The following is an 11579-nucleotide window of genomic DNA, read 5'->3' as shown; positions in this document are numbered from 1 at the left end:
TGCGCTGTTCGATGCCCACTGGGCCCTTCTCTATAGAGAAATGATTGTTCATTACAGTAACAACCTGACTTTTTTATTGTTTTATTATTCATATGTGCATACAAGGCTTGGGTCATTTCTCCCCCCTGCCTCCAACCCCTCCCTTACCACCCACTCCACCACCTCCCTCTCCCCCCCACCCCCTCAATACCCGGCAGAAACTATTTTGCCCTTTTCTCTAATTTTGTTGGAGAGAGAATATAAGCAATAATAGGAAGGAACAGGTGTTTTTGGTGGTTGAGATAAGGATAGCCAAACAGGGAGTTGACTCACATTAATTTCCTGTGCATGTGTGTTACCTTCTAGGTTAATTCTTTTTGATCTAAGCTTTTCTGTAGTTCCTGGTCCCCTTTTCCTATTGGCCTCAGTTGCTTTTAAGGTATCTGCTTTAGTTTCTCTGCGTTGAGGGCAACAAATGCTAGCTAGTTTTTTAGGTGTCTTACCTATCCTCACCCCTCCCTTGTGTGCTCTCACTTTTATCATGTGCTCAAAGTCCAATCCCCTTGTTGTGTTTGCCCTTGATCTAATGTCTGCATATGAGAGAGAACATACGGTTTTTGGTCTTTTGGGCCAGGCTACAACCTGATTTTAATGTGATGTATTTTAAATTTGTTTTTAAATATTAAACACTAGTGTGTATGTAAGGTAGTTGGTTGAAAATCGCTTGTGTAGAGGAATATGATAAGGGAGGAGACTACAAAAGGAAAGATAGGGCTGGGGTGTAGCTCAGCCACAGAGGAAGAGCTCTTGCCTAGCAAGGCCCAGACACACACACAAAAGAACACTAAAGGCCTCTTTCCTTTTTAATTTATGTAATATTAGTGTTTAAATACTTGTCCTTAATTACTAAAATTAGCCCATCCCTTCCCAAGATCATAAACCACTGTATTTTGTTCATTAGAGTATTAATGAAAGCTGTAGTACCGAAAACAATCTATTCTTGACTCAAATAACTATCAGGGATGACCTTTCTCTTTTAAACATGTCAAACTTGAAAGCAGCATAAAAGTGATGGAGAAATTGCCAGAGAATGAGAACATTTGTAAACCTGCATATCCTTGGTAGTCAGAGTTGTGCCTGAGATCTATGAATAAGGTACACTTACTTTACAAAACAGATAAAATGCGGCCATTATCTTGCTACAGAAAGAATTAGGTGATGTCTGTTTCTAGGGACATTATGCAATCTTGCAAGGATAAAATATAAAACCACTGGCTCCACAGGTAGCAGTTAGAGAAAACTCATGTGTCATTTATAAGATGATGTCCCAACCATGCAAAACAAAACTAGAAAGATTTCTCAGTGTATATGCCTGCATTAAGACATCTGTAATTTTATCAGGTAGCTTTTCTTTTTCTTTTTTTTTTTTATTAGCAGCACTGGGGTTTGAACTCAGGCCCTCTTGCCTCCTCTTCAGGCACTCTTTTACCACTTAAGCCACTCCACAAGTTTTTTTGTGATTTTTTTTTTGGAAATATGGTCTCCAAAATATTTGCCCAGGGCTGCCTTCAAATTGCCATCCTCCTGAACCCTGCCTCTTGTGTAGCTAGGATTATAGGCATCAGCCACCAGCACCTGGCTGCAGGTAGATTTTTAATGTTTACAGAGATCTTTTGCTAAGTTATTTCTATTTTGAAAATTGAGGCTTGTTTACATTGTATAGGTAATTTAGTATTTTTAACTGTCAAGACTACAGTGTCAAACATTTAAAATGTAGTTACTTTCAGAATAGATTCAAAGTTTTAGATGATTACAGCTTAAATTTTCTGATCACGTTTGAAAACTGTAGCGCACAAAGGATTTTTGAAAAAGTGAGTTTAAAATTTATCTTTATTAGTTGATTCTAGAATAGTTGTTTTTCTTTGGGCTATCTGTAACCTGTGTATCTATAGTTGGAGCTGTTAAAATTTGCCACTGATCGAAAACATCAGTAACACTTTTGGCATTGAAATGATCTTGATTCCAGTTATATTTTTGTGAAAGTTATTGCTTAATAGAGCTCTCTGCAACTGTGTTCATCTTCTCTATTTTTGCTTAGACTAGAATGAAATAGGTTTGAATTTATAAGGAATACGATGGCACTTCCTGTTTTTTAAGGAGGGAGTTGCCAGATGATTCCTTCACCAGAGTTAAAGGACTGAGAAGAACATTTGTAATTAGAAGAGCCCTGGGCTTTTTAAAAGTAAGGAAAAACATTTTGGTGCTGTCTTTTTTAAAAATGTCAACAAAGGGAAGATAAACAATTATCCTGGAGGGTCACTTGAGTAACAGATGGCTGTACAGTGTTAAAGAAAAAAACCTTTTCCCTCTTGGTTGATTAGTTCTATAGGAAAATGTTCAGTATTTTTATTATTTGACTTTGCTCTTACATGAAAAAGTAATTAGGTTTTTTTTTTTGAAATGTGTGATTTCCAACACAGAGAACTTAAAAGTTCATAAAGAATAAAAAAAGAAAATACCCAGTAAAGAGCAGTGGTGAAGTGCCTGAAGTGGTAGAGTGGTTGTCTAGAATGCATATGGTCATGAGTTCAAGCCCCAGTACATAAAAAAAAGTAACAAAAGGAAAAGTAACAACTATCTCCTTGGGGAACTGAGCCAATCCTCTGTGAATAAACTGAGGTACAGAAATTGTATGTTCGCACTTGTCTTCTTATAAACTTCTAAAGAAAAACTAGACAGGACTTATGAACGATAATTCACTATGCCCACCAATGAATAGAGTTTTATTTGGGAATGTCAACAGATAAAACAGAAAGGTTTTCCAGCATAACAGTAAAGGTATGTGAACTGCAATATTAATCAATATGAACATCAAAAAACCAAGTAATATTGCTCTCAGTGATTACAACTATAGTGTCCTAATATTCCAGTCTCCGATTTGTTGGTAATAAATCAAGGAATCCATCAGAAGATGTACATCAGAAGCCTGAGTGACAGAAGATGGAACTAAGCTACCCAACTCTGCAGAACCCAGATGACACATTCCACTCGCCACTCCCCATAGTCCAGGCTTCCTCCCCTTGGTAGATCCTGACCAACCTAGGATTTAATTGCATTGAGCTAAACTGGTCCACAGTTTCCAGACCAGACACCTGCTCCTTACCATGTCTCATGAACAACTCATGCTGTCATTTGAAATTAGTGCTTTTGTTAAGTTTGTGGTGCTGGAGGAACAATCAAGTGGTAGATAGCCTGCCTACAAAGCATGAGGTCCTGAGTTCAAACCCCAGTACTGGAAAAACAAAGCTTCTGTTATTACAAATGAGGTGGGAATTAATGTGGCAATACAGGAGTGAATACAGGTTTTCCTCCTGCTTACAAGTGGTGCTCATGTTATGTTCCTTGGCAAATATGCCCAGCAAAAGAAGAGCACGATTGCATAGTAGTTGTATTTTAGATTTTTAAGTCTCATCATGATTTCAATAGTGGCTGCACTAATTTATATCCCACGTATAATGTGAAAGGATTCCAATTCCCCCACATCGTCACCAGCATTTGTTGTTTTCTTGAGATTCCATCCTGATTGGAGTGGGATGGAATCTCAGTGTCCTTTTCATTTGCATTTCCTTTAGGGATAAGTTTGTAGATCACCTACTCATGCCTTCATTGGCCATTTCTGTCTCTTACTTTGAGGACTGTTTTCAGTTCACTTGCACATTTTTAAGTTGGATTATTTGTCCTTTGCTCTTTTGTTTTTTGACTTCATATATACTCTGATATTGATTCCTTGACAGATGAATTTTTGTAAACAATTTTCTCCCATTACTTAGGATCTTTCTTTCCTCTGAAGCTTTTTAATCAGCTGCAACCCCATTTGTCAATTCTTGCTCTTATTACCCGAGCTATTGGAGTCCTTTTCAAAAGTTGTTGCCAGTGCCCATAATTTAAAGGATGCTTTTAAACTGAGGGAGTGCCTTGAGCAGCAGGGTCCTGAAACCAGGTGCCTCCTGGAAGGAATGGAGATGCTCCTTTTATTATTTGATGGGGATTTTTGTATCTATGTTCATGAATGCTCTTGGTCTGTGGTGTTGGTGTTGTGTAAAGCACGTGTTCAGTTTGTTCCTGTGGCAGTGGTGATTCATAGTGTGATATTTTCTATGTCCAATATGTTTGTATTTCCTAAAAGATACTGTGAATAATGTGTCATTTCTTCTTTACATCCTATGCAGACTTAAAGCACTGGGACAACAAAGGGTGACTTCTCTCTGCCTTGGGCAGCTATTCCTCATTGAGCCAATATATTTAATATCTGCCCTAACTGTATTCTCCCTCCTGGTGTAAGTTTTGGTAGGTTGTTTCTTCCCATGAATTGGCTCCTTTTCTCCAGGTCATTAAATTTATGGGTATGGAATCATTCATCATGTCCTTTTCTTGTCATTTTCAATGCCATGCCTTTATTATCAGTGTATCTCTTTCATGAGCACAATTAGTAGTTTGTGTCTTCCATTTTTTTTTAAACTTGTGCTGTCTAATCAGATGGCATTTTCAGTAAAGAATCTTTGGTTTCTGTGATGATTTTGACATCTTTAGTAATCATTATTTCCATGTACTTGATGTAGCATCGTCTGCTTCTTCTTTCAGTTTCCCTAAAGTACGTTTTAGGTTTTCCTTCTCTTCTAGTATATTGGCTTCTTTCTTTACATTTATCCCTAGCACCATGTTCCCTGAATGCTGTGAATTTTGAGAGCATATGTGTTCATTTTTCTGTAGTCTCAGAGATTTTCTTCCTCTGGCAAAGTAGGTTTTCCCCTAAGGGCCTGATGCTTCCCAGGCAGGCAAGCTATCACTTAGCTATTCCACGAGTATATAATAAATTACTCAGGGGTTATCTCTTTGACATATGTATTGTGTAGAATTTTTTGCTTTAATCTTAGTTGTTTGGAGGTTTTTCAACTATACAATTCTAGGGAAATTTTAGTATAGTCTGGGAGAATACTTTGTGACTTATATTCCTTTAGATTTTTCAAGGTGTGTATTATAGCAGAGAGCGTGGGCATGTGTGTGTTCTTCAGTATGGTATTCTTCAAAACCAAATGACTCCATCTGATGTATGACATTGTTCCTCTGCACTATATCATTGCTGACTTTGTGTCTTCATCTGTCAATGACTGACATTGTGCACTGAGATCTACAAAAACTGTTGTGCAACTTTAATGTTCAGTTCTGTGTGTTTTTGGGTCATGTAACTTGTTCCCTGTTTACACAAATACATGTTAGGGATTTTTGTGTCTTCTTGGAGAACTGCCTGCTTTATCATTATTCCATCTGAGTATCCCTTCTATTTTTCATGAGCTACTACCTCCTGACTGGGGTGGAATTATACCTTCTCCAAGTTTGAATTGTTAAAATTCTAGCTCTCTGCATAAATTTATATGTCATCTAGTGTTCCCATTGTTTTTATTTTAAAGATATTTACATGCCAATCAAAATGTAATGAAGCCATAATTTTAAAATGTTTTTATTTTTTAATGTTACATTACACAGTAATGAAATTAGGTTTTTCACCAGACACACTACTTCTCATACCTATAATTTCACTGTGATTAGAATAGCTACGTTGTGGCTCACATATACAATCCAAGCTTCTCAGGATGCAGACATCAGAAGTCTGGTGGTTCAAAGGCAGCCCAGGCAATTGGTTCATGAGATATTATCTCATAAAAAAAACCCATCAACTAAAAAGTGGTTGGTGGACAGGCTCAAGATGTAGTCCCTGAGTTCAAAGCCCAGGATCTCAAAAAAAGGAATACCTACATACAAATCCTTTGGTTATGTTCTCACATATCAGTAATACATTGTTATTAATTGTAGCCACTACACTGTTCAATCTATCTGTTGAACTTTTAACTCTTATGCAAATGAAAAGACTTATGTATTTAGTCAATGTGGGAAAGTCTTCTTTTCTTTGAGTAATACTCAGTAACTGGAACCATTTCACAGTGGAGAAGCTTTTGTGTGTAAGCAATGTGGAAAACCCTCCAGTTCTTCAATTTACATGAAAATCCGCAAAAGAATTCACACTGGATAGAAACCCTACATGTGTCAACAATGTGACACAGCCTTCTTTACTTTAAGAAATGCTTCAGGACATCCACAAGTTCACATTGAACAGAAACCCTACATGAGCCTTGTGGAAAACTGTACTTCCACTGAGTGCCTTGCAAAGACTTGAACATTTACTGAGCAGAAACCCTGTTTTGGTGTGAGTATGAAATGTCTCCCATAGACTCATGTGTTGAATGCTTGGTCCTCACTTGATGGTGCTATTTTGGGAATATGTGGAAAATGTCCCTATAAAACTGTGATCCAAAATGAAAAATTCTTCTCTTTAGGCTAGGTTGAAGTATTTCATGTTCAAGGTTTGAAAGTCAGAGGACAGTCTAGGAAACTGACAAAAACATTGTCTGAAAACAAAACACAGTATTAAATAGATAAATAAATCTTCCATTTAAACTGTGTATGTCTGATATTTGTCACACCGTCTGAGAAAAGTAACCGATACACACCTCTGGTGTACATAAAGTGTGAAGGCACGCAGGCAAACCAGTCTCTTCCTTGTGAGACTGGGGTGGAAGACAGGGCTTCATCCTTGCAAAGCAGGTGGTCTACTCCTTGATCCTCAATTCCAGACCATTTGGCTCTGGTTATTGTGGAGATAGGATGACAAGAATTCTTTGCTCAGGTGGCCTCAAAGTGTGATGCCCCCAATCTCAGTCTCCCATGTAGCTAGGCTTACAGGCATGAGCCATACACACCATTCCCTTTATAGTGTATAAAGAACTCACATGGGTGAGTGACTAATCCTGATAAACAATGTGGAAACTTCATTATCACGTAAGCTTCTAGCAAACATGAGTATGAACAGTGACAGAGCTCATATCCTTATATCAACCAGTTAATGCACCAAGCAACAGAAAACACAAATGGTTTCAAATAAGTGAAAATGAAGGAACATATGTTCACACAAAGCCGCCAATGATCACAAGTCATATCATTCTCTACAGAGAAAATTGTAAGGACCCAGAAAACAGTTCTGGAGTTAATAATGCAACGTAGCAAGATGGTCCAATATCACTTGCCTTACAGAACTCCATGACTTTGTTATAGCTTCTGTAAACAACTGGACTTGAAATGAAACAGGACAGGGTTGTGGCAAAAAGATATGGGAAGAGGTTGATGGAGTGGCTCAAGTGGTAAAGTACCTGGTAGTATGAGCAAAGCCCTGAGTTCAACACCAAGAACCACCAAAAAGAAACAAAGCAATAAAAAAAACTAAGACAAAAGGAGGGAGTGAGGAAAGCAGGAACATATAGAGAAAAATAATGTTCACTGTACATCAAAGACCTCCTATGACACACCTAGAGGCCTTGCAGATGTGGTGCTGTGTCACACTTCTGTTAGTTGGTGGCACAGAGAAGAGTCTGTGTCTATGCTGTGATTTGAACCATAAACATTCAAATGATTTGTCAACTGTCACTTGAAAAATTATTCATGCTCTTATTATATACTATAAAAACTGGACTAGAAATAAAAAGAGAAAACCCTATAGAATATAGAGAGAAGCAAGGAGAAAATGATAGACATGAACAAAGAACAAATTTTCATTAGCCATCAGAACTCAAGTAGGAAAAATGCTCAATTACAGAGGTTATCAGTAAAACACAGGTTATAGTCTTACAGAAATGTAATGTGGCTCTACCTTGGCAAAAGAAAATAAATTAGATCTTTGCCAGAGCTGTCAGAACACAAAATAAATACATCTAAAAATGTCAGGCAGAATGACTCAGGATGTAAGAGCACATACATATCTGCTATTTCCAGATTGAACTATAATTATAGCTTCTCCAGGGTTGAGATAGTGTTAGAATTCTCTCTCTGCACAACCACATGTCATTTATTCTTGCCATTATTTTGACTTAAAAAATATTTATATGCTAAGCCAAATGTAATGAATCATAACGTAGAACATGGTGCTTGGAAAAATGTATACATTACAAAGGCGTGAAATTAGGCTATTAACTGGATACACTGCTTTTCATATCTATAATTATTTCATTGTAATTAGAATACCTACATTGTAGCTAGGCATCAGTGGCTCACACCTGTCATCCTAGCTTCTCAGACAGCATAGATCAGGAGGATCATGGTTCAAAGCCAGCTCAGGCACATATTATGCATTGCTCATTAATAGCTTATAAAGAGTGTTGGGAGATGGGGACTTTGTTTTGGCAGCACTAGGTTTGAACTCAGGGCCTCAGGGTTGCCAGGCAGGCGTTCTTACCACTTGAATTACTCCAACAGCCCTTGTGTAGGCTGTTTTTGATACAATGTCTCTATTTACCCAGGCTGGCTTAAAAAAGTGATTCACCTGATATCTGCCTCCTGAATAGCTAGGATTTGCAGGTAGGAGGCACTGGCGCCAATATTTCAAGTGATATTTTGAATACTTTGAATGGTATCTCTTCAACTACTCATGTCTTCAAGTGTAAAATGATGTCTCATGAAAAGAACAGTTGGTTCTTTGTTTCTAAACAACTGTATCACTGTTGCTTAATTGGTGTATTTAAATAATTCACATTTTGATATAATTGATAGCTTAATAGTAGCACATTGTACCTGTTTATTTCATTTGAGGTACTGGGGTTTGCACTGAGGGCGTCATGCTTGCTAAGCAGGTGTCTACCATCTGAACCTTGTTTCCAACCTCTCTAACCAGTTGGTGGCTGGAATGTACTGTGAGAACCCAGTAGGGCTTTTGGAGGTGAAACTCTCAAAAGTATGATGTCCTCTAACCCTGAATCTCTTCCAGAATTTTCCTATCAAACTACTAGACACCCAAGACTTCAGCAGTTTATCAGCTGCAGTTCAAGTTTTCCTTTTCTTGTTCTGCTTATGAGTTTCTGTTCCAGAAAGCTATGATTCCCTGGGTTGATCTTTCTTTCTTTCTTTTTTTGCCACTTTGGGAACAGTTGCTTGCATGGGGAACTTAGGTGTTAGGGATTTTGTTTAAGTACCCCATGTATTTCTGCATTGTCATTTTAAATAATTGAGAATTTTATAGGATTTGCTTATCTCCAGTCCTAAATGGTTGGAACTATTTCCAGGTGGTAACAGTGTTCATTGACAGCTACTTAAAATTCAGGTTAAGATACCACTGTGCTGTATGCACAGCAGGACAAACCATAGAATGTTCCCAAATCCTCTCCCCCTTCCCTGCCCCCATTCAAAATCAACACTGGTTTTGTGCATTGTGTTGCATCTTGAGTAAGTTATGTTTTGGCCATTTCTCATCACAATTCCATTCATATAGCTTAGTCTGTAAGCTAATACTTTTTTTGTGTGTCAGGACTTCCAGATTGCAAAACAGTCTAGAGCCACACTTCTAATGTATTTTCCTCTGGTTTTATTGGAGATGGGGTCTTTCAAACAATTTTCTTGGGCTGGCTTGAAACCTCTACTCGCTAGAGCTCAGTCTCTCAAATAGCTAATAGTACAGGGATGAGCCACTGGTGCCTGGCTAACTAATACTTTTACATTGCATGTATTGCAGGTATTTTTATTCTACCTGGTTGACTGTAATTTACATCCAGCAATTTTCATACATTTCATTTCTTCATCCAATTGTTATCCTTAATTTCTTCCTAATAAGAAAGTTTTACTATATCCAAAATTGATTTGAGAGTACCCTCTGAAATTGTTTTAAATTTTATCTTTCCCACCCCAACTTATAATTTTCTAAGGATCAGGAAACAGATGACAATACAGTGCATGTGCCCATGTAAGAACTACTTCATCCCTGCCTTGTCTGTTCTTGAAATTTGTGGGGCTGGTGGCTTGTGCATGTAATCTCCAGCAGTAGGTGTGGCTACCTACCAAGCTTGTGGAACCGAATTCAAACTCAGTGGCATTAAAATAAAATTCCCCACCTCCCGACACATTCTACAAGCTAATAATGAAAATACAGAATATGTGCCTGAGAAGCAGAATCTGGTCATACTAGGGAAGTATGGATCACTCAAAATGGACTTAATATGGTAAACTGTGTTCATCTTCTGGGTTTTTCCTGGCTTACTGGGACATCTTAGAAGCTGGATGGCTCCATCTCTATTTCCTGTGACAGAGTTGAGGAGCATGGTGGTGTGGAAGAGAGCAACAACAATCCTGAGAAAGACTGGGCTGTTATGAGTGATTAAGCTAAAATTATACCTGTGAGAATTTTGTGGGGTGAGGTTAGGATTTAAACTGAGGGCCTCAGGCTTATTATGCAGGCACTCTATCCTCTACCACTTGAGCAACTTTGCCAGCCTTTTATTGTAACAGAATTTTGGAGATTCTGTCACTTGAATTATTTGCCTGGTCTGGCCTGGAACTGCTATCCTCCTGATCTCTGCCTCCTGAGTTCCTAGGATTACTGGAGTGAATCACCAGTACCTGGCATCTGCGAGCATTTGTGGTAGTCTTTTCCTGTTACAACTGGGAGATCAAAGTATTTGTTTTAAATGGCAACTTTGTTTTTTTTTAACTTAAAAAAGGTTTTCATCTTTGCTGTGTTCATATATGAAGAGTCTGTAACATCCTTGCTAGTGAGGATTTTTTCACCACAGTATCCTATTTTATGTTCTTCAACTGAACAGGGATGACTAGAGCCTTTCCTAAAATGTGCATGGTAGCTACTTCCCTTTATAACCATTGTCATATCTACTAGAAAGTTCATGTGGTAATGCGGACTTCCCACATTCTGAATTCAGGAATTGTCTCCTGTATGAGTCCACACATGCCTCTTAAGGGAACCAGAACAAGTGCAGGATTTTCCGCATTCTTTAAATTTATATTTTCTCAGTGTGTATTAATTCATGTCTTCAAAGGATATTGTGCCAAATAGTTTTGCCACGTTGCTCACATACAAAGAGCAACATCTTGACATCGTTTCTGTTATCAAATGTCAATTAAAGAAATGAAGGATTTCCCACGCTGCTTGCAGAGATAGGGTTTATGCCCCTTGTTTTTTCACATTTTGAACATGAGTCAGACAAGAAGGCTTTTCCACAGTGCTTACACAGTGCTAATCCTTTCATGTATTTCCATGTAACTAGAAGAAATAAAGGCTTTCCCATAGTTTACATGTCTGTGTTTTTTCTCTAGGAGTCTTTTTGTGTATCTGATGGGAAGTGTGACATCCTAAGGTGTCATCACTATTGTCCTAGCGTCTCTCTACAGTGAGAGTCATGGCATGCTTCTGAAGTCAACTGAGAGACCTGGAGGATTGCCCACTTTCTTATGTTCATGCAGGTTCTCTGCATATTCTGGCCACTCATCTCACTTGCGTCTGTAAGGTTTCTCTGAAGTATACAGTAACTAATGAGTTTATAGGTTGCTTCCTACACAGATTACAGGTCATTTCTCCCCTTTCCCAGGCTTCCTCCTCTTGGGTTATCTTGGTCCAGCCTTGGTTATAATTGTATTTAGCTGAATCCATCCAGACTTTCCAGACCAGGAAACTGCCTCATAGCATGTATCTTGTCTTCTGCTTTCCTAAGAAA

At 38.2% G+C, this 11579-nt stretch overlaps 1 non-coding gene across 1 annotated transcript; it reads left to right on the top strand.

Annotated features, from left to right (window-relative positions):
- The first annotated feature begins 7390 nt into the window (after positions 1-7390).
- LOC141417140 (small nucleolar RNA SNORA17) lies at positions 7391-7517 on the top strand. Its single transcript, XR_012441746.1, has one exon. It is a non-coding gene; the product is annotated as a small nucleolar RNA SNORA17 (small nucleolar RNA).
- Positions 7518-11579: the final 4062 nt, after the last annotated feature.

The sequence above is a fragment of the Castor canadensis genome, chromosome 14, assembly GCF_047511655.1.
Source record: "Castor canadensis chromosome 14, mCasCan1.hap1v2, whole genome shotgun sequence".
Taxonomy (NCBI): Eukaryota; Metazoa; Chordata; class Mammalia; order Rodentia; family Castoridae; genus Castor; species Castor canadensis.
This window is presented reverse-complemented; position numbering and strand designations above follow the sequence as displayed.